The following is a 23,831-nucleotide window of genomic DNA, read 5'->3' as shown; positions in this document are numbered from 1 at the left end:
ATTGAGCTGATTATGGTGGATGCATCATATATTCATCTGCGGGACTAACCATCTTACGATGCCTGATCACACTTCACCACCATGTACACCGTTTGGCCACAGGTATATTCTCCACCAGTGCAGTTATGATTCTCTGTGCAGAAGCTGGCTAGTAATCGCTGTCATCTCTTCTGCAGATGCACTTCTCAATCTCTCTGTCAAACCACCCATCTAATGATTCATCTTTTGATAACTCCATTGACCACCAACGTGGGGCAAGTTGTAAGTCCTTGTTGCCTTCCAATGTTCGCTTTCATGTTGTACTCAACTCATTGTAAATATTTTCTCAAAACACTGGGGATTTTTACAGCACCATGTGAATATATTTACCAAACAGTTGTACACATGAAAATAACGTTGGTAATTACTGCACAAACAGCTCTCTCCATGACCATGGAACAGGATCTAGACTGACTTTTACCAAGGAAAACAACAAACTCAAAATAGAGTTTTTTTTACCAAGGAATAAAACAGTTCCAATAAACAACAAAAGGAGATTAAAAAATTATTTAAGCAAAATTATTTAAAAAAGGCATTTGACAGTACTTGCAAACCTAAACATTCTATATATGGCAGGATTACTTAGATAACAAAGAGTAGGGATTTTGTAAAACATTTAATACAAATAATAATAACTACAATAAAACATCTAACGATCTATGAAACACTTTTATACCTTATTTTTCCTTGTTTTTTTCCTTCCATTGAAAATTTACTCTCAGAACTATGCAATGCATAATACTAACACCCTATACTCTTTCTGTACTCAACATCACACTCATTATGGAGGAACGCTGACTGAATATTTCAGGCTAGCAATTGGGAAATTGCTGTTCACAATATACTTCTGATATCAGCTGATAGTGTGTGTAGTGTGTACTGCATTATGAAACAATGCGTGTGTAGTAACTGGGAGTGAGAAACGAAGTGTAGCATCAGCCTTTTATCATTATTAAATAACTTATTTGTAAAACATATTGTACACTAGGGGTAAGCCGTATGAGATAGCACTGTTTTAAATAGAGTAGCTTTGTATTCAGCCATGGTTTTCATGGTTTCCCTAATTTATTTCATGTAAATGCCAGGATGGTACCGACCATACGGCCACAGCTGACTATCTCTCCCATCCTGTAAGTCTGTAAACGGCTATTATGTGATTTACTTTAATTTTGTTGTTCTCAAAATGTAGTACAAAGACATTTCCAACATCCCTGAAAAAGGGATCTATGGCTAAATAAAACTACTACTTCTTCCACTTCTACTACTGCTGTGAAAGCTTCAACTCAAGTTTCCTCCTGTGCTCCCAAGGGGTGAGAATCTTTCCCCCCTTTAGCCCCATGCAGATATCTGTGCCCCTTATTTTCCTTACATAGAACATTTGTTTCGGTTTTGATTATTTGCTCGAGATTTTTGGAGATTTGTACACAGTTTGGGGAGAGCACTTTCTTTTACACTAATGGTTCTAAGGAGGACTGTGGTCTGTTGTATACCTAAGTTGTTGGCAAAGAGGTTTTTTGGTGTCGCTTTTTATATCAGTGCTCGATTTTTACTATTGATGTATTTGCCATTTATCAGGGCACCTTGTACATCTGGCAACACACAATCTCTGAATCTGTTGCATGCACTGATCCCCCAGTGTTCGCCACAGACTCTTTGTGATATCTACATACCATATTATAGTGCAACAGATCCAGGATTGCCTTCATTCACTGGCACAAATGTGTCATTCATTTTGGTGCCTGGAGATGTCACTGAGAGGGGTAGCACAGGGGTTTGCACACTAGACTCACTTTTGGGAGGATAGTGGTTCAAACCCATGTCTGGTCATCCTGATTCAGGTTTGCCGTGATTTCCCTAATCACTTAAGGCAAATGCTGGGATGGTTCCTTTAAACCGGCACGTCTGTTATCCTTCTCTATCCTTCCATAATCCAAACTTCTGCTCTATCTCGTGTGAACACATTGTTGATGGAGTGTTAAGCACTAATGCCTTCTATCTCCTCCTGGAGATGATGGTATATTGGGGATTAAAGCTGATGACGTTGTTGCAAGGCTGCAGCCCTACTATCCTTACCTTTTAGCACATCTGTCCTCTCAGAAGATCTCAGCATTGCTGTACATAGGAACATTTGATCACTTTGGCATGAGCACTGGTCGTCTTTCTGTGGGAATAAGCTCAATGAGATTAAACCCTTTGTAGGCTTATGAGATTTATTCTCATACATCATGTCATGAGGAAATAATTTTAACTAGATTACATAAAGAACATTATCTTTTCAGCCATCGCGACCTGTTAAGTGGAGACCCTGGAACACTTTACTCTTGAACCAACCACTGACGGTGTGCCACTTTTTAGCTCAGTGCGAATACATTAACCTCTTTTGCCTTAATGGTGCCTGTTGTCTGAGCTCTCATGTTTTAGCAGATACAATACGGGCTGTAGAGCATGTTTTAGTCTTTACTCCACATAGCAACATGGCGAAGGAGATTTGATTTTCGACCAAGAACACCAGGTGTCCAAGAAACTTAATGTAACCTGGTTGTTATAATTCATCATTTCATCTTTCTGTTATGCTTGTTACTTTTTAACTGGACATCTAGTGATGCCATTCAGGCACCTATGTGTCAACTAATTTCATGGCCCTTTCGCCAGGAAATATCTCATTTTAAGTCACGAATTGAGTGCTTATGACCTCAGCTGTTTTGCTCCTCATAGCCTGAACAAACAAAGAAAAAGTACCTCTCTCGTAATATCCAAGCTTCAAAGAGGTTCTCTTCTACACCTTGTGAGCCTAGCACTCAAGCAAGTGAAGTTGTGAAAGTGGGTTGTGAATCCTACTTAGACAGCTCAGTCCGAGAGCACTTGTCCATGAAAGTCAAAGATTGCAGTTCAGCACACAGTTTTAATCTATCAAGAGTTTTCAATTCAGTGCACACTCTGCTGCATACTCAAAACTCCTTCTCGATTTCCCTTCTGAATAACTCTTCAACTAATTTTGCAGCATTTGCTTCGGTGCTGTTTCAAGCAACTGCAGGATAAATAAGTTGTCTCTGTCTGGAGGTGTGCAACCACCCACTTCTTGGGATGACTATGACAGTTCTTGAAGTTATGAGCAAAATAACATACAGTGAGTTGAGTTGATCTCTTATGAAAATTTTACATTACTTTCGTGGATCTTAACCCATAGTGAATGTAGATGTTCGCTTTTTGCCCTGCTTTAGTTGTCATCGATTTCTTACAGTTAATTTTGTAGTTATCAAATGGTAGGTGTTGTAAACAATGGAAGGTCAGGCAATTAGTCAGATTAGATGGTCAAGTGAGATATTTGTTGTGTTGTACACATGTAAGCAGCTATATGTTCCACAGCCCTTCCTGTCTCTTTAACTATTTGTCAACAAATTTGTTTCTTGAGCCCTGTTATCCTTATGGAACACATTATGTGTGATAGAAAATTATTGAGGTATTATATTCCGTTCCCTTCTCTCTATTTTAAGTCTTCTGTGTATGTTGACATTGACACAATAGTTGAGCCCTACCAACATTTAACAGTCACAGTTATTCTAAGTTGAAATTGAAATGGAGTTCTAATTTTAACAACTGATAAACCCATTATCTTAGTGTTATATATAAAATTTCACAAGTACTTTCATTTCAGCGAATTTATTTATATTTACACAATAATTATAGTTTTACAAGTGGGCCAAATAAAATCATAGAAAATGCATCTTTCACAAGCTCCCACATTGCCTTTTCTTCACTGAATTCTCAATTATGTTCACCATTCATATAAGACTGAAAGATAACATATCAGTTTCATAGAAAACATATCTACTCTATAAAAATCTGAAAAAGCACATTCAGAAATAACATATATGTTTCTCCTTTATGTCCTGTTTTTACAGAATACAGATGTTCACATTTCATTGTTCTCACTAAATGCAGTATAAATACTGATGTGCAGTATAAATACTGATATAAAGCAAAATATGCCAAAAAGTTGGTTGTTAAGAAAACGGTCATATTGAGTAAGATAATTTAACAGTCTGTAGCCTTAAAGTTCTTATCATTCGGCAATTTTTGGGTCTTAGTATCAACATTAGTTTCAGATTTGAGCATTAATCCTCAATGCAAAGTAACTAATTTTTTGCTGCAAATATCACAAATATGTGCTTCACGTTTTGATACAGTATGCCCTTTCGAACTTGTGTGTAACTTTACTTTCCTAATAATCCTTAACATTCTGGATCCTACGATGCCGGGGCTCCCATGAACGGCTATGCTTATTAAATTTGTGTGCAATAGGAATCGCTACTAAAATGGTAATTACGAGGGGCATTCAATAAGTAATGCAACACATTCTTTCTCTCTGTCGATTTTGGTTGAAAAAATACTCAATTTGTTGTGGGCCATCGTAGAATATTCCCACTTCAGACCCTAAAGTTTCATGAAGTTCCAATACGTGATGGCACAATACATGATAGCTTTCAAAAAGGAGTCTGTAATGTACGTGCACTTCGAGCAAAGTGCTGTCATTGAGTTTCTTTTGTCAGAAAACCAGAGAATCACAAACATTCATAAGCCCTTCGAGAATGTCTACACATACATGGAAGTAGACAAAAGCATGGTGAGTTGTTAGGCATGGAGTCTGTCATCATTGCAGCAAGGTCGCGCAAACTGTCTGATCTCCCCTGTGTTGGCTGGCAACACACAGATGTGCTACCCACAGGAAACTGAAGAAAAAACTTCAGTGTGTTCGTCACCACAAAAATGGAAACGAACTTTTCCTTCTTCATGGCAACACAAGACCTCACATAAGTCTGTGTACGTGAGAGGGACTTCTTCATCCATCCTGCAGCCTGGATCTTGCACCTTCCAGTTTCGTTCTGTGTGGCATAATGAATGAAGGACGCACTCCACGAGAAATAGTACCTAGATGATGGGCAAGTTGATGCAGCAAGATATTGGTTCCAACATCGACCAGTAGAGTGGTACCTGCAGTTATAAGGCCCCTACCGGTAGGTGGTGTAAGGCTGTCGCAATGATCAGAGCTAATGTTGAAAAATAGGGTTTGATAGACAAAAGAGTTGGGAATAATATGTTCTACTGGAATCCTGAATAAAACCAACACATTGTCAGAAAACAAAAATGAGATGCATTACTTAATGAATGCCTCTTGTAGAATTTAATCTGCAATCAGTAGTGGCTGTAAGCTAAGTTGTGGTTAATAGGTCGTCCTAATTTCAGTAACTTCTACTATCTTGTTAACTATTAAATGAATTTTTGTTGTTTAAGAAAGGTACAAAATATGGATCGCCAGTCGGCCAGTGTGGCCAAGTGGTTCTAGGCGCTTCAGTCTGGAACAGCGCGACCGCTTCAGTCGTAGATTCGAAACTTGCCTTAGGCATGGATGTGTGTGATGTCCTTAGGTTAGTTAGGTTTAAGTAGTTCTAAGTTCTAGGAGGACTGAAGACCTCAGATGTTAAGTCCATTGTGATCAGAGCCATTTGAACCATATGGGTCGCCACCATCGGATTACATGCTTGAAAATAATTTTTTCTTGGACGATCTTTAGCGCAAGACAAAATAAAAATCTACGAATGTAAATTTAAATACGAAGGTTGCCCGGAAAGTAGTGGACCTCATTTTTTCTTCAACAATTCGTTATTAAACATAATAATAACTACACAAACGGTAGAAGGCTTTTTAACTAAACGGTTTAATTTTCCACGTAATCTCTATCCTGTTCCACGGCCTTCATCCAGCATGAAACAACGGCTACACCTCGGTACCAATCCTTATCCTAGTGACGGAGCCAGTGCTTCACTATGTGAATCACCTCCTCATCGTCCTCAAAATTGCTTCCAAGAATGACATCCTTTAATGGCCCAATCAAGTGGAAGTCGGGAGGACTAGGTCATGTGTGTCAGGTGTGACAGCTGTGGATGGTCTCCTCGACCGCTGCAAATCGTGGAGCTCCTCTGAACCGCCTTCTGATGATCTCACAATCTGTGCTCAGTGATTAACTGTTCTTCTGTCGATAGAAAATGCTCTACAGAATTTGACAAGCGTTTGTGAATATTCCCCACAGTTTCGTTTTCTGCGGAGAGAAATTCAATGACAGCACGTTGCTTGTAACGTACATCACCTGCAGACGCCATTTTGAAACTGTCCTGCAGCTACGCTATCTGTCGGAAGCGACGGAAACTTGGCGCGCTCACTCAGGAAACATCAAATAATACATATGTAGCGTTTCGCATTAGTAGCATTCTTTTTGGCTGAGAAAAAAAATGCGTTGCATTATTTTCTGGGTAACCCTCAAAGGAGAAAAAACTGCAAAACTTGACATCTAATTTAAAGTTAGGAGACAAGACTGTGATAGACTACAAGTGAAGGAACAGATGCCCAAACGTATTCCTGACGCAAGACTGGAATTACATTAAGTCTAAGTGCGCCATGGCACTCTTCTAATCAAAGCAGGTTAAGAGAAGACAAGTAAAAGTTTACTACTACAAATTCGTATTGTGTCTTCTACTACAAACACATTACTCGTCACTTAACCCTACGTTATCTATTCTGAACGCATTTACCTCTTCCCAGACCTACATATAAACATGCATACATTAATCCTTGTTCCATAGATCATGAATACGACATTTTGTAATGATAACGTGACACATTCCACATCATTACGAAATGTAATAAGTTTTCTTTACACATAATATTTAATAATTTTTTTACAGTTACTAGTTCATATCTAATATTTCATCTATTGAGTAGAAGGAGTTGTCATTCAGAAATTCTTTTATTTGCTTTTAAATGTTGGTTGGCTATCTGTCAGACTTTTAATACTATTTGGCAAATGATCAAAGATTTTTGTGGCAGCATAATTGACCCCTTTCTGTGCCAAAGTGAGATTTAATAGAGAATATTGAATATCATGATTTCTTCTAGTGTTGTAGAAATGTACTTTGCTGTTATTTTTGAAGGGGGATGGGTTATTAATGACAAATTTCATAAGTGAATATATGTATTGCAAAGGTACTGTGAATATCCTGAGTTCCTTAAATAAATGTCTGCAAGGTGATCTTGGGTGGGCTCCAGCTCTTATTCTGATTACACACTTTTGTGCAATGAACACTTTATCTCTTAATGACGAATTGCCCCAAAATATGATACTATATGAAAGCAGTGACGTAAAATAGGCATAGTAGGCTAATTTACTGATATGTTTATCACCAAAATTTGCAATAATCCTAATAGCATAAGTAGCTGAACCTAACCGTGTCAGCAGATCATCGTTGTGTTTCTTACAATTCAATTTCTCATCAATGCACACACCCAAAAATTTTGAGTATTCTACCTTAGCAACAGACTTCTGTTCATAGTCTATATTTATCGATGGTATTATGCCATTTACTGTACAGAATTGTATAAACTGTGTTTTCTCAAAATGTAGTGAGAGTTCATTTGCAGAGAACCACTGAATAACTTTCTGAAAGACTTTATTTGCAATTTACTCAGTTGATTCTTTCTTCTTGGGTGTAATTACTATACTTGTATCATCAGCAAAAAGAACTAACCTTGCATCTTCATGAATATAGAGTGGCAAGTCATTAATATATATTAAGAACAATAAGGGAGCCAAGACTGAACCCTGTGGGACACCATTCTTGATACCTCCCCAGTTAGAGGACTCTGCTGATTTTTGAAGACTATCTGTAATGTTAATTTCAACCTTTTGTATTTTTCCAGTTAAGTATGAAGTAAACCATTTGTGCACTTTCCCACTCATACCACAATACTTAAGCTTATCTAGAAGAATTTCAAGATTCACACAATCAAAAGCCTTTGAGAGATCACAAAATATCCCAATCGGTGATGTTCGGTTATTAATTGCATTTAATATTTGATCAGTGAAAGTACGGCATTTTCTGTTAAAAAGTTTTTTTGAAGACCAAATTGACATTTTGTTAGTACTTCATTTTTACAAATATGTGATGATACTCTTGAATACATTACTTTTTCAAGAATTTTGGATAAAGCTGTTGGAAGTGAGATTGGGCAGTAGATGTTAGCATCAGATCAATCCCCTTTTTTATGCAATGGTTAACAATAGCATATTTCAGTCTGTCTGGAAAAACTCCCTGTCTCACTGAACTTCTACATATGTGGCTGAGAATCCTACTTATTTGTTGGGAACAAGCTTTTAGTACTCTGTTGGAAATGCCATCAATTCCATGTGAGCTTTTACTTTTGAGTGAATTTATTGTTTTCCTAATTTCAGTAGGAGAGGTGGGTTGAATTTCAATTTTATCAAATTGTGTAGGTACTGCCTCTTCCATATACTGCCTTCTATTTTCTAATGAATAGCTGGAACCTATTTTCTCTAGAACACTTAAAAAATGATTTCTACTTCTGACTTCTTGTTTACAAATTTTTCATTGTATTTGATAGAAATACAGTCTTCCTGTGCTCTTGGTTGCCCTGTTTCCCTTTTCACACGGGGGGCACACGAGGGGAGGGGTTTATTAGTTATTGGGAGCTCCAATGTTAGGCGGGTGATGGAGCCCCTTAGGGAAATAGCGGGAAGGTCGGGGAAGAAGGCCAGTGTTCACTCTGTCTGCTTGCCGGTGGGTCTCATCCGAGATGTGGAGGAGGCCCTACCGGCGGCGACTGCAAATTGTTGCTCATGTCGGCACCAATGACTCCTGCTGTCTGGGTTCAGAGGTCATCCTCAGTTCGTACAGGTGGTTGGCGGAATTGGTGAAGGCGGAAAGCCTCGCTCGCGGGGTGAAATCAGAGGTAACTATTTGTAGTATCGTTCCCAGAACCGATCGCGGTCCTCTGGTTTGGAGCCGAGTGGAAGGCTTAAACCAAAGGGTCAGACGATTCTGCGGAGATCTGGGGTGCAAATTTCTCGACCTCCGCTATCGGGTGGAGAAATGTAGGGTCCCCCTGAATAGGTCAGGCGTGCACTACACGCCGGAAGCGGCTACAAGGGCAGCGGAGTACGTGTGGAGTGCACATGGGGGTTTTTTAGGTTAGAGAAGCCCCTCACTATGCCCGACAAGACGCCTCCTGAGACGCAGCAAGGTAGGAGTAGGCAAAATGCAACAGGGAATAACAATATTAATGTGCTAATAGTAAACTGCAGGAGCGTCTACAGAAAGGTCCCAGAACTGATCTCATTAATAAACGGTCACAACGCTCATATAGTACTAGGGACAGAAAGTTGGCTGAAACCAGACGTAAATAGTAATGAAATCCTAAACTCAGATTGGAATGTATACCGCAGAGACAGGCTGGACAGTGAAGGGGGAGGCGTGTTTATAGCGATAAGAAGTGCAATAGTATCGAAGGAAATTGACGGAGATCCGAAATGTGAAATGATTTGGGTGAAGGTCACGGTTAAAGCAGGCTCAGACATGGTAATTGGATGTCTCTATAGGCCCCCTGGCTCAGCAGCTGTTGTGGCTGAGCACCTGAAGGATAATTTGGAAAATATTTCGAGTAGATTTCCCCACCATGTTATAGTTCTGGGTGGAGATTTTAATTTGCCGGATATAGACTGGGAGACTCAGACGTTCATAACGGGTGGCAGGGACAAAGAATCCTGTGAAATTTTTTTTAAGTGCTTTATCTGAAAACTACCTTGAGCAGTTAAACAGAGAACCGACTCGTGGCGATAACATATTAGACCTTCTGGTGACAAACAGACCCGAACTATTTGAAAAAGTTAACGCAGAACAGGGAATCATCGATCATAAAGCGGTTACGGCATCGATGATTTCAGCCGTAAATAGGAATATTAAAAAGGGTAGGAAGATTTTTCTGTTTAGAAAAAGTGACAAAAAGCAGATTTCAGAGTACCTGTTGGCTCAACACAAAAGTTTTGTCTCAAGTACAGATAGTGTTGAGGATCAGTGGACAAAGTTCAAAACCGTCGTACATAATGCGTTAGATGAATATGTGCCAAGCAAGATCGTAAGAGATGGAAAAGAGCCACCGTGGTACAACAACCAAGTTAGAAAACTGCTGCGGAAGCAAAGGGAACTTCACAGCAAACATAAACATAGCCAAAGCCTTGCAGACAAACAAAAATTACGCGAAGCGAAATGTAGTGTGAGGAGGGCTATGCGAGAGGCGTTCAATGAATTCGAAAGTAAAGTTCTATGTACTGACTTGGCAGAAAATCCTAAGAAATTTTGGTCTTATGTCAAAGCGGTAGGTGGATCTAAACGAAATGTCCAGACACTCTGTGACCAAAATGGTACTGAAACAGAGGATGACAGACTAAAGGCCGAAATACTAAATGTCTTTTTCCATAGTTGTTTCACAGAGGAAGATTGCACTGTAGTTCCTTCTCTAGATTGTCGCACAGATGACAAAATGGTAGACATCGAAATAGACGACAGAGGGATAGAGAAACAATTAAAATCGCTCAAAAGAGGAAAGGCCTCTCTCTGGACCTGATGGGATACCAGTTCAATTTTACACAGAGTACGCGAAGGAACTTGCCCCCCTTCTTGCAGCGGTGTACCGTAGGTCTCTAGAAGAGCATAGCGTTCCAAAGGATTGGAAAAGGGCACAGGTCATCCCCACTTTCAAGAAGGGACGTCGAGCAGATGTGCAGAACTATAGACCTATATCTCTAACGTCGATCAGTTGTAGAATTTTGGAACACTTATTGTGTTCGAGTATAATGACTTTTCTGGAGACAAGAAATCTACTCTGTAGGAATCAGCATGGGTTTAGAAAAAGACGGTCATGTGAAACCCAGCTCGCTCTATTCGTCCACGAGACTCAGAGGGCCATAGACGCGGGTTCACAGGAAGATGCCGTGTTTCTTGACTTCCGCAAGGCGTTCGATACAGTTCCCCACAGTCGTTTAATGAACAAAGTAAGAGCATATGGACTATCAGACCAATTGTGTGATTGGATTGAGGAGTTCCTAGATTACAGGACGCAGCATGTCATTCTCAATGGAGAGAAGTCTTCCGAAGTAAGAGTGATTTCAGGTGTGCCGCAGGGGAGTGTTGTTGGACCGTTGGTACTTACAATATACATAAATGACCTTGTGGGTGACATCGGAAGTTCACTGAGGCTTTTTGCAGATGATGCTGTGGTGTATCGAGAGGTTGTAACAATGGAAAATTGTACTGAAATGCTGGAGGATCTGCAGCAAATTGACGCATGGTGCAAGGAATGGCAATTGAAGCTCAATGTAGACAAGTGTAATGTGCTGCGAATACACAGAAAGATAGATGCTTTATCATTTAGCTACAAAATAGCAGGTCAGCAACTGGAAACAGTTAATACCATAAATTATCTGGGAGTACGCATTAGGAGTGATTTAAATTGGAATGATCATATAATGTTGATCGTCGGTAAAGCAGATGCCAGACTGAGATTCATTGGAAGAATCCTAAGGAAATGCAATCCGAAAACAAAGGAAGTAGGTTACAGTACGCTTGTTCACCCACTGCTTGAATACTGCTCAGCAGTGTGGGATCCGCACCAGATAGGATTGATAGAAGATATAGAGAAGATCCAATGGAGAGCAGCGCGCTTCGTTACAGGATCATTTAGTAATCGCGAAAGCATTACGGAGATGATAGATAAACTCCAGTGGAAGACTCTGCAGGAGAGACGCTCAGTAGCTCGGTACGGGTTTTTGTCAAAGTTTCGAGAACATACCTTCACCGAAGAGTCAAGCAGTATATTGCTCCCTCATATGTATATCTCGCGAAGAGACCATGAGGATAAAATCAGAGAGATTAGAGCCCACACAGAGGCATACCGACAATCCTTCTTTCCACGAACAATACGAGACTGGAATAGAAGGGAGAACCGATAGAGGTACTCAAGGTACCCTCCGCCACACACCGTCAGTTGGCTTGCGGAGTATGGATGTAGATGTAGATGTAGATATACCAAATTGTTTTAATTTTATTATCAAATATTCTAATCTCAGACAAAATGCACATACTTCTGCACTTTTAGTAACTTTTCTTAATACAGTGCAGTAGTTTTTATAATGTTTCATTGTTTCGGGATCATTACTCCTCCTAGCTATACGATACCGTTCCCTTTTCTGTTTACAAGATATTTTTATCCCTTTAGTAAGCCATGGCTATTTATGTGGTTTCTTACAGTTATATTTCACTGTTTTCTTAGGGAAACGGTTTTCAAATATACTCTCAGGGGTGTCATGAAATAGGTTAAATTTTAAATTAGCATCATGGTCCCTGTACATCTCATTCCAGTCTAACTGTTGCAAGCTATCCCTAAAATTTTGAAGTGTTAAATCGTTAATGGAATGCACTATTTTGGAGAGCTGTTTTGCATTACTGTATAGAGCTATATCATATACTTTACCTAGCTGTGCATCGTGATCAGACAGACCATTCTTAACAGGAAAAAGCTTTTATTTGATTGAATTTATTTTGGTCTATGAAAACGTTATCTATCAGTGTGCTGCTTTCCTGTACCACCCAAGTAGGAAAATGAATAACTGATGTCAAATGGAAAGAACCTAGCAATACTCCAAGGTCAAGCTTTCTATCTGACTCTTTGAGAAAATCTACATTGAAATCCCCACAAACAATAATTTCCTTTCCTTTGTCTGACAGATATCACAACAAAGAATCCAAGTTATTCAAAAATAGTTGAAAATTTCCGAATGGGGACCTATACATAGTTACAGCTATCAAAGTGCCTTTATTTAGTTTTAGTTCACATGCACATGCCTCTATGTGTTGCTCTATGCAAAATTTTTTAGTTTCCAAATTTTTCACACTATGACTGATTTTAACATATATGGCAACTCCTCCTCTCTCCATAGTATCTCTACTTACATGTGCTGAAAGCTTATATCCACTTACTTTTTACCATTTATATACCTGTGACTACATGATGTTCAGACAGGCATGTTACATCTATTCCATCCTCAGTTTCTAAATCTTCTATACAAACAAGAAGCTCATCTACTTTGTTTTTTAATCCCTTGATATTTTGATGCAATATATTAAAATTATTTTTTACTGTGTTTTTATGTGAATCTTGTGGCATACTAACATTATTTTTCACTGTACTGTCAGGAGAATCTTGAGATATTTTCACATCACTAGTACCTGCCTGTCTGAACTTTTCATTAAGCTTAATTTCAATCAATGTAGGATGATCGGATACTGAACTTAGCCTAAAAAAGTACTCCCATGAGTTTCAGTGCCCCCCCCCCCTTAAAGATTTCGCTGTCATCCCTGCCAGTTTACCCTTCCCTTTACTATTGAGATGCAGGCCATGTCTTCTGAAGTCACACCTACCAATACTGTCAACAGGAACCAAACCTATGCTTCAAAAAATAGCCACCCGAAGGAGCTGATCTAGCTCCATATTGACCCTCCTGACAGAGCTGTTCCGTTGTGGCCAATCGTACTGCATGAAAGCAGGAACAAAGCCAACATTTGTATGGGTCGTTGCAGAGCTATTTTTACCTGGTCACACTCAATATTGCAGCCCTGATCCCTATCAGTACTGTTTCCCGCTCGCCCCACTACCACAACGTGATCCTGCTTTGTAAAACCTTTGCACAATGATCCTACATCCGCTACCACTTGGCTAAGGCATGCACTGGGCTTGGAAGTACTTGTGACCTGGTACCTGTCACCTAATTTTTCCTGCAAAATCTGACCCACACATCTTCCATGGCTACTACCTAACAACAGAACTTTCCTCCTACTTTCTACTTTTTTTCGCAACAGTTGGTTTCCTAGTGAAAGTTGAGTGCTGACTACACTTACATCTACTTGATCCTCTTCCTTAACTGACTGAGGTAGCAAGGCAAATATATTGTTTGTGCCAATGATGAAACTGCCTGATACTGTTATCTTTCTGTGGCCCCTGTTCCTTGCTACCACTTCCCACCTGTCTTCACCCTCCTCCCCCCTTAACCTCATCAGTTCCTCCCTAGCACTATCCAGTTCAGCCTGAAGGGCTCTAATCTTCCCTTCCTGTTTCGCTATTTTCCTTTCCCTTGAACATAATCTGCAATACCATGGAAGTGACCCATCTACTTCCCTGATTCCCACGCCACTACATTCACCCCAATGTAACCATCTGACACAACAGCTGCACAAAACCCTAGAACTGACTTTCCTACGGCAGCTCAAACACTTCTCGCTCATGGTTGTTTAGAATATTTTTTACAAAATTTATCTAGGCAATAACAATAATATTCTATTAACTACAGATCACTTAAGTTATGTGGAACACTAATATATGTGTATATTATTAATATAGTAACGTAATGAAGTTAAACTAACGATAAAAATCTAAACATGTATACCCGAAAAATTAGGCCTAAGATCGTGTATGTGCGATACGTACTTTACGCGTTTTGAAAGGAAATAAAAGATAGAACTTTAAACTTATAATTCCTCGAGTAGATATGGTACTACTAAATATATGTGTAATGAAAACAACTTAAATTCTACACTTAATACTTAAAGAAATGTCTTAAATTTGTATGTAAACCTATTTCTAAAGTATGCGGAAACCTATATTCGATCATTTGCCCTGCACAGCGTTCTTACCATGGTTGGATCTTAGGCTGTGATTGCAGACAGTGTACTGACACTGTGAGCTGCACCCTCAGGTGATCAGTAAGCAACATATGGAAATAGCTTGCTAATGCCATCTACATCTAAATAGCATTGGTGCTGCCAGATGAACTCTGCAGGACAGTTGTTAACCTGTGGAAACCTGTATCCAGAGAGATCTAAAATGATAACGATGTCTATCAACAGTCACAGAGTACAACCATCATTGTCTACCTCACAACCAATAGCTGGGCAGATGTCAGACACAATACCCAATTAAAACCTTTGTAACAATTTCTAATCGCCCTTCAGTGTAGCTAACATAGCGTGGCCAATCTGACTCACTCTTATCGAAAGACAGACACATGCCCAAATTTTTCCACCTCTATAGCTACGTTTTTCCTCCCACACAAGAATGCAAGCTAAAAATTGAACATATAACCTTAAGTGGTGTCCTAATTCCACAAAGCTGGGAATGATTCTTTCTTGATTGAAAGTTCTGCATTCTTCAGTCTTAAACTTTTTTTGACAAGGTGGCGCCCCCTGGTGCCAATCTACTGGGCATCCCATAGTTAGGAACCCAATTTGATTACTGTCTGCACTGCATTGCCCTTTATCTATATCCCAAGGGCAGGTGCCTGAAGTGAGATGACTGGACACAGCCAGAAAGGTCATCGTTTCTGATACTTTCCGCCAGGCCTATATGCCTGCTGTTGATGTCCCTTGCCATCCAGTGCACACATGAAGTTCTAGTGATACATTATTTCCTCACTTGAGTGCAACAAAAAAAATAGGGCCTTCGCCCAGAATGCTAATTCCTAGAACATCATGCACCACAGTGAATTGTAAACGTTAAAGGAAATATGAAATGGAAAATAAACAAAACTCCACTGTACTTGAATTACATAATCACTCATTAATGGCTAATTAAACAATTTGATATGAAAGTTTGCATGAAAAAATGCTTAATTCAAATTTAATTTATCTGGTGTGTGATACAGAAATGAGAGAAGGAGGGCTAAAATACGTCAACAACTCTCAAGTTTTCCTCTCAGTTTTATGACTATCAACGTTTTGATAATATTGTTATTCAGCAATATTAGTCGTGGTCTGCCTCATTAAGTTTTTATTCAAAGTGTACCAAACTTAAGCTAAATATAGCTGCCAATTGAATTGTCAGCATTAATGTGATAGTTATAGTTTTTAAGATGTGAATATTTAGACTTACCGAAAATAATGTCATATTCCTGTTATTTATTTCCTTGCTCAGCAAAATTTTTGTGTTTTTGAAATAATCTTATGTATGGAACAAAATATTTTTTTTGGTAATATCACAGTTCAGTGTCTTGTATATGCACTACTGGCCATTAAAATCGCTACACCAAGAAGAAATGCAGGTAATAAACGGCTAATCATTGGACAAATATATTATACTAGAATTGATGTGTAATTAAATTTTCACACAATTTGGCTACATAGAACCTGAGAAATCAGTCCCCAGAACAACCACCTGTGGCCGTAATAACGGCCTTGATACGTCCTGGCATTGAGTCAAACAGAGCTTGGATGGCGTGTACAGGTTCAGCTGCCCATGCAGCTTCAACATGATACCACAGTTCATCAAGAGTAGTGACTGGCGTATTGTGACGAGTCAGATGCTCGGCCACCATTAACCAGACGTTTTCAGTTGGTGAGAGACCTGGGGAATGTGCTGGCCAGGGCAGCTGTCGAACATTTTCTGTATCCAGAAAGGCCTGTACAGGACCTGCAACATGAGGTCGTGCATTATCCTGCTGAAATGTAGGGTTTCACAGGGATCAAATGAAGGGTAGAGCCACAGGTCGTAACACATCTGAAATGTAACGTCCACTGTTCAATGTGCCGTCAATGCGAACAAGAGGTGACTGAGACGTGTAACCAATGGCACCCAATACCATGAGGCTGGGTGATACGCCAGTTTGACTATGATGAATATACGCTTCCAATGTGCATTCATCACCATGTCGCCAAACACGGATCCGAACATCATGATGCTGTAAAAAGAACCTGGATTCATCCGAAAAAATGTCATTTTGCCATTCGTGCACCCAGGTTCGTCGTTGAGTAGACCATCGCAGGCGCTCCTGTCTGTGATGCAGCGTCAAGGGTAACCGCAGCCATGGTCTCCTAGCTGATAGTCCATGCTGCTGCAAACGTCATCGAACTGTTCGTGCAGATGGTTGTTGTCTTGCAAACGTCCCCATCTGTTGACTCAGGGATCGAGACGTGGCTGCACGATCCGTTACAGCCATACGGATAAGATGCCTGTCACCTCGACTGCTAGTGATACGAGGCCGTTGGGATCCAGCACGGCGTTCCGTATTACCCTCCTGAACCCACCGATTCCATATTCTGCTAAGTGTCGTTGGATCTCGACCCAACGGAGCAGCAATGTCGCGATACGATAAACCGCAATCGCGATAGGCTACAATCGGACCTTTATCAAAGTCGGAAACGTGATGGTACGCATTTCTGCTCCTTACACGAGGCATCACAACAACGTTTCACCAGGCAACGCCAGTGAACTGCTGTTTCTGTATGAGAAATCGGTTGGGAACTTTCCTCATATCAGCACGTTGTAGGTGTCGCCACCGGCGCCAACCTTGTGTGAATGCTCTGAAAAGCTAATTATTTGCATATCACAGCATCTTCTTCCTGTCAGTTAAATTTCGCGTCAGTAGCACGTCATCTTCGTGGTGTAGCAATTTTAATGGCTAGTAGTATAGTACGATAAGCCAGAGCCTTCAGTATGACAACATCATGCATACAGTGGAATAATCACGTAACTTGAATTTTAGCATATTACACAGTAGCACCCAAGTGTTCTGAAATAATTGGGGTGTTGTCTGTTTGGATTTGGAAAGTTTGGATTACATGAAAAAATGTACATATTGAAATACAGCTATTGCATAGGATTACCAACCACATAGCAGCATAGCATAGCTATCTGAGAAAGTGGCAACATAGTGATGTGAAGAAGTGGCAATATTGCAAATACCGTGCACAATACTCTACAACAATACAACAGCATAGTTAGTTAAGTTGATACTATATATATATATATATATATATATATATATATATATATATATATATATATATATATAAAACAGATGATATTCTGTACAGAAAAAAGCGAAACAAATGGAAACATTGTTCCTGTACATCAAAAGAGAAACTGGAAGTGCTTTATCAGCTTTACTATGGTGGAAGTGTGACAACTGAATGATGATGGGATACCCACTATCAGGGACTGGGAAAAAATCACAGGAAGACTGAAAGCTTCTGCAACACAATTAGTGAAAAAATCGTCGGAACATCGCCACAGCTCCACTGTGTCATCGAATAATAAAATTGATGAAGCAACTTTCTTGTGGTTTACTCAGGAAGACAATCATCCAGAATTTACTACCATCAATGGGTGGTTAGACTGCTGAAAGGAAAGATACAGGATAGGCAATTAACAATAGGTGGAGAAAAATTATCAGCTGATAGTACCACAACAGATATGTTTACAGACTCGATATCGACAGAAAGTTACTCGCCATAACTAGTATATAACTCTGACGAAAATGGACTGAATTTCAAAGCACTCACTATAAAAAGTCTTGCTTCGGTTAAGAGTCGACTGTACCAGATTTTAAAATGAAAAAAGAACACCTTACTGTTTTAGCCTGTAGCGACTCCATGATAACAAACAAATAACCATTGTTGGTAATTAGAAAGTCTGCAAAACTGTGAGCCCTAAAAACTGAATATGACCTCTCTCCCTGTTTATTACAAAAATCAGTGTAGAGCTTGGATGACTTGTGTGCTATTTGGTGAGTGGTCCAAGAAAATAATTTTTGCCTTTGTTCGAAGATTCAGTAAAAAAAATGGACTGCCGTCTCGAGCTCCACTTTTGATTGATAATGCACCATCTCATCCTTCAGAAATGCAGCTAGTCAGTAGTGACATTGTGTATTCTTTTGCCATCAAACGCAACCCCTGTCTTGCAACCAATGGAACAAGGAAAGTGAATTAGAGAAAAAAGCTTCCACGATTTGTAACTGAAGGAGAGGACTGTTCCATCTTAGAAAAAATGAAAAACATAACAATGAAGGACATCATCTACTGACTAGATGAGGCATTGGGAGAATTAGAATGAGTATTTAGTAAAAACATTGTGGAAGAAACTGTGGCGAAGTCTCATGTTTGAAGAAACCCAATCATTCCAGCATCAGACAATAATGATATCTTTCAGCTTGTCCAGGAAATCATGTAGTGTGAGAATGCAGGGGAAAACTGCCTTCAAGAATGGATATCACTCGATGATACTGGTCATCAAGAAATCACTGATGAAGCCACTGTCTGTATAGTTCAGTATCAACCTGATGACTATCCTGAAGACAAAGATAGTGAAAGATAAGACACCCATAAACATGTTGCGCCAAATTCTGACGCTGGAGATGTCCTTGAGTTGGCATTATGCTACATAGGTCGGCACATTGTGTACACACCAACTAATTTCATGTTTACACAATAATGGCACAATATCACATCATCAAGCAGGTTCAGTTCTCTGTAGCAAAAGACAATTACTGATTTTACAAGCTACTGTACGTGAAAAACACAGTACTAGCTCATAAACATGTGACACAGCACTATAGTTGCAGTGCAATACACATTTCATTCCAATAAATAGTTTTTCAATGAGTTGTTCAGTGCTAGAATACAATAAAAAATTCTTTACACTAAAAATAAGTTTTTAAATTATTTTCCTTCCATTCTGTATTCCGTATCCGAATATTGGATTTGTTGGGTTCAGGTTAGTAGGATTCTACTGTACTCACGATCTGTACGTTTAAAAATTCTATTATGTGTTACCAGCTATACGATATTCTATGGAATAATTTCCGAGATATCCGAAATTTCGGATTTGTGGGGTTCAGGTTAGTAGTATTCTACTGTACTCATGGTCTGAACATTTAAAAATTATGTTATGTATTACCAGCTATACGATGTTCTATGAAATAATTTCCGAGATTTGGTGCATGATGAAGGTAGCAATTTGTTAAATATTTTTAGGGAACTAATGCTAGGTAAGTAGGATGCTTCTATCAGTCTTTGTCTTGGAATATATATTTCATTTTTCCCCTTTCGATGTTCTAGTAGAAAAATAAAAACAGAACAGGTGGAAAAAAGTAAGTGAACTCTTTATTATTTCGAAAGTAATCACTAGAGCTGTTAATAAACGTATGACACTACGAGACAAGACAGCACTGATCATCTTGTCTCACAGTGGGATAAATGTATTAACAGTTATGGAGATTACTTTTGATATAATAAACAGTTTACTTGCTTTTTTTTACATTTGACAGGCCCTTATTCATTTAATTTGCTGTATAGTGATGAGACATATATTCACAGGTATAACAGTTTTAAGCATCTCAACTTTTTAAACCGAGATCGACAGTGATCTCTATCTCCAGCCCTACAGGATTCTCTTATGATGTTTTTTTTTTTTTTTTTTTTTTTGTATTTCCAGTACATCACTTATATATGAAGGGTACTCCTATAGCAGTAGCACATGAGAAATGTTTTGACTAAAACAGCGCAAAATATTTCAATCTTCGATTTCAGAAGAAACTACATCTCTCAATTAAGTATGTTACAATTGATATTCTTTTGCAAATATGACATGTATTTTTCCCAGATCAACTTGAAGTCAATAGGAAATCCTAAAAGTTTAACTGTCTTATTTTTTATGTTGCTAGATAGTCCTAGCAGATGATGATGGACCTTATTTGGGTTAAACACAAGATTATTGGAGGGGAACCACTTCACTGCAGCATTTAGTGATTCCAGTGACATTTGGAATAATACTGATGGGTCTTGATGGGAGGTAATTATTGTAGTGTTATCTGCATAGCATGTCATAGTATGGGTAAAATGAGTGGCAAGTCACTCATTGCAGTTACGAATAAGAATGGCCAAAGAACTGATCTTTGTGGTACCTCTGTCTCAACAATTTTCTTCAGAGAAAGTACGGACAGGAATAAAATACTGATACCTTCCCATTTAAACAACCAGAAATGGAATATTAATAAGTGTCGAAAATTATGAAACACGAAAATTGAACATTGTGCAGAAGTCATGTGTATGGCAAGCCGTGTTGTATACACATATATAAGCATAATGCTTTGATTACAATATGTGCAAAAAAACGGTTCAGTAATATTATTCCCATTTAAACGATAAAGTATGGCATTTTAATATGTGACGATATTCTGCTACACATTTTTTATATATGACGATATTCTGCTATACTTTTTTAATATATGACGATATTCTGCTACGCGAAAATAAACCACTGTGCAGCTGTCACACATGTCACATCATGACGGTATGCACATACATAACACGATAAGAAAACGCGTTTTCCACTCCAACAAATGTAAAATAGTGGCAATTTGCGATTATATGATTTGTAATGTTATTATGTAGTCGTGTAATTCAAGGTTATCGGTTTCTGCAGTCTAACAAATGGTTCAAATGGCTCTGAGCGCTATGGGACTTAACATCTGAGGTCATCAGTCCCCTAGAATTTAGAACTACTTAAACCTAAGGACATCACACAAATCCATGCCTGAGGCAGGATTCGAACATGCGACCACAGTGGTTGCACGGTTCTAGACTGAAGCACCTAGAAGCGCTTGGCCACACCGGTTGGCTGCAGTCTAACAAGTAAAATGTAGATGTCTTGTTTGATAAACAATGCACTTCTCTTGAGCTATTTTGATAGGTAGGTAGTTAGTTTCATGTTCCATGGCCATGTGTATGACTAATTGTGGTGAGGTGAAACAAGTCATTTTAATTTCACATAATGTGTACATATGTAAATATGGCTAAGTGGAAAAAAATATATAGATTTGAGTTAGTAATTCCTAATTACTACCTTTCACAGATTATAAGACTAGAACTTCTCCTATGGAACAGAAGATGTTGTCAACGTTTGTTTTCGGATATAACTTCGTTATCTGGCAGATATTTTGTAATTTGGGGTAAGTGATCAAACCACTCAGCCGTTGATTCTTCAATCATTTCTTTCAGGTCGTGTTTCTTTCGTAACACTCTCATCAATACCACCTCTCTTGTGCAGGCTGTTTTTGACACATACTCTGCTTCCACTGTGCTCAGCACAAATGCAGCTTTTTATACATTTCCAGTACATTAGAAATCCCACCAGTATTATCGTATATCTAGTAACAGTTTAGTGATAGTTCATACAAGTAGTCCAATCAGTCTCATTGATTGCTTCAAGTATTTGACAGTGGGATAATATGTGTGTTTGTAATGTGCTATTTCCTTAACATATCTTAGTACCTCTTTTGATGCACTCAGGTAGTTCATACTAAAGTTTCAACAATATTGAGACAACTTGGGCACTGAGAGAGTTTTGTGTTGTTGTGCCCTCTGTCAAACATAAAGTATTCCACCAATAACCGCACAGTATGGAAGATTTTTAACTTCATCATATACTTCTCATCAAGGAAATTTGATTTCGTTTCCTTTGGGTTCTTGGCTCCATTAACATTTTGAAGCCCACATATGTCAAGTATGGAAGTCCATTAATTTAATCAATCTTAGAAATACTAACTGTTCCACCTTCCCTCTTTTCAAATTTCACTCCTAACATTTCTAGAAGACTTTTCAACTTTTGCCTCATCTCTTCATGGTGTGTAAAGTAATCATGTCATCCACACATACTGATAGAATTTGTTCTCTTCCTTTGCAGTTAATTTTTATACACATAGATCTATGTTATTTCAAACAAATCCCTCTTTTTTAGCGATTTGATTAAATGTTCATTCCAGCACCTGCCACTATATGTTGACTTGTTAACTTGAAAACCTATCTTTTTTGTGCCTTCTGGTTGGAACTCATAAACATTTTTCTTTAATTTGCTATACAGGTAGTGAGTGATATGCACTCTTCACTTAACACTGATCAATATGCCAATTTTTCTCAACACTGACTGCTGTCAGTAGATGTATTGTTTTATGATTTGAAACAGGAGCATAAATCTTGTTATAGTCTATGCCTTCTGCTTGAATGTCTCCTTGCTTAGCTGGGTGGTACTATGCTTGCCTCCCGTGCACTCAGCCTGGGTTCGAACCTGGCCAGGTTGGAGATTTTCTCTGCTCGGGGACTGGGTATTTTGTTGTCCTCATCACCTTTTCATCCTCATCATCGGCTGCAAGTTGCCCAATGTGGCACTGATGGGGATATCTGGCCAACAATGCCTTACAATCATTTCATTTTCGTCTGGACTAAAAACCTTTGAAATTAAATGGGCTTTAAAATGTTCCATCCTTTTTAAACTCCCATCTGTCCTTTACTGGAACTACACCATATTTCTTCAAGAAGTTAATTTGTTCTTTAATTGCAACTATCCATTTCATTGCCTCATCAAAATTGACAGCTTCTTGGTACAATAAATGTTCATCATTGTTTTTCCATACACAACATTTATTGGTGCTGTTTTAGTAAAAGCCTTCTCTTCAGATTAAAGTGACATTGGATGACACTTGGCTCGATTTCATGAAGTTGCAGAATATCCCACAATTCGTGATTACCTTCATTTTCCACCTGATCAGAGAAACGACAAAATTCATTTTCTCTCTTTCACTTCATATTTCATCTTGAGCACTTGGAAATGGTAATATATATTTCATCTTGAGCACTTGGAAATGGTAATATTCCTTCAATGTACAATTCAATAAATTCTTTCTGTTCTCTGTTTTCAGTTGAGATTATCCTGCTCAAAAATTCTTTGAATGTTAAGTTTCTAGATTTCACAACCTGATTTGTTCCCGGCATTCAGATTCTATATCCCTGGCCATATAGTGAGTATCCAAGTAAATATAACATACTTGTCTTTATACTTGTACACAATTCATATTGTGTTTTCTCGATGTTCAGGCTATTTGTAACACAGTTTCTTATATATGTTGCAGTGTGCATGAGCTGAGCACAACACTTCCTAGCAGACGTTACCAATCCATTAATGTTCTACTGAGGCATTCAGGTGTACCATATCACTGTAGTGTATGTGTTACAGTTACTTCATACCAAATTCTGTCAAATTCACAGAGCTGCGACAACTTTTGT

The 23,831-nt window shown here is 38.7% G+C and overlaps 1 protein-coding gene across 1 annotated transcript in view; it reads left to right on the top strand.

Moving 5' to 3' along the window:
* Positions 1–23,831, top strand: part of LOC126416999 (cilia- and flagella-associated protein 44-like) — a 582,681-nt gene that overhangs the window by 19,516 nt on the left and 539,334 nt on the right. The window lies entirely within an intron of this gene.

The sequence above is a fragment of the Schistocerca serialis genome, chromosome 8 (assembly GCF_023864345.2).
Source record: "Schistocerca serialis cubense isolate TAMUIC-IGC-003099 chromosome 8, iqSchSeri2.2, whole genome shotgun sequence".
Classification (NCBI taxonomy): domain Eukaryota; kingdom Metazoa; phylum Arthropoda; class Insecta; order Orthoptera; family Acrididae; genus Schistocerca; species Schistocerca serialis.
Note: the sequence above shows the minus strand (reverse complement) of the source record. Positions and strands in the feature narration are given on the sequence as shown.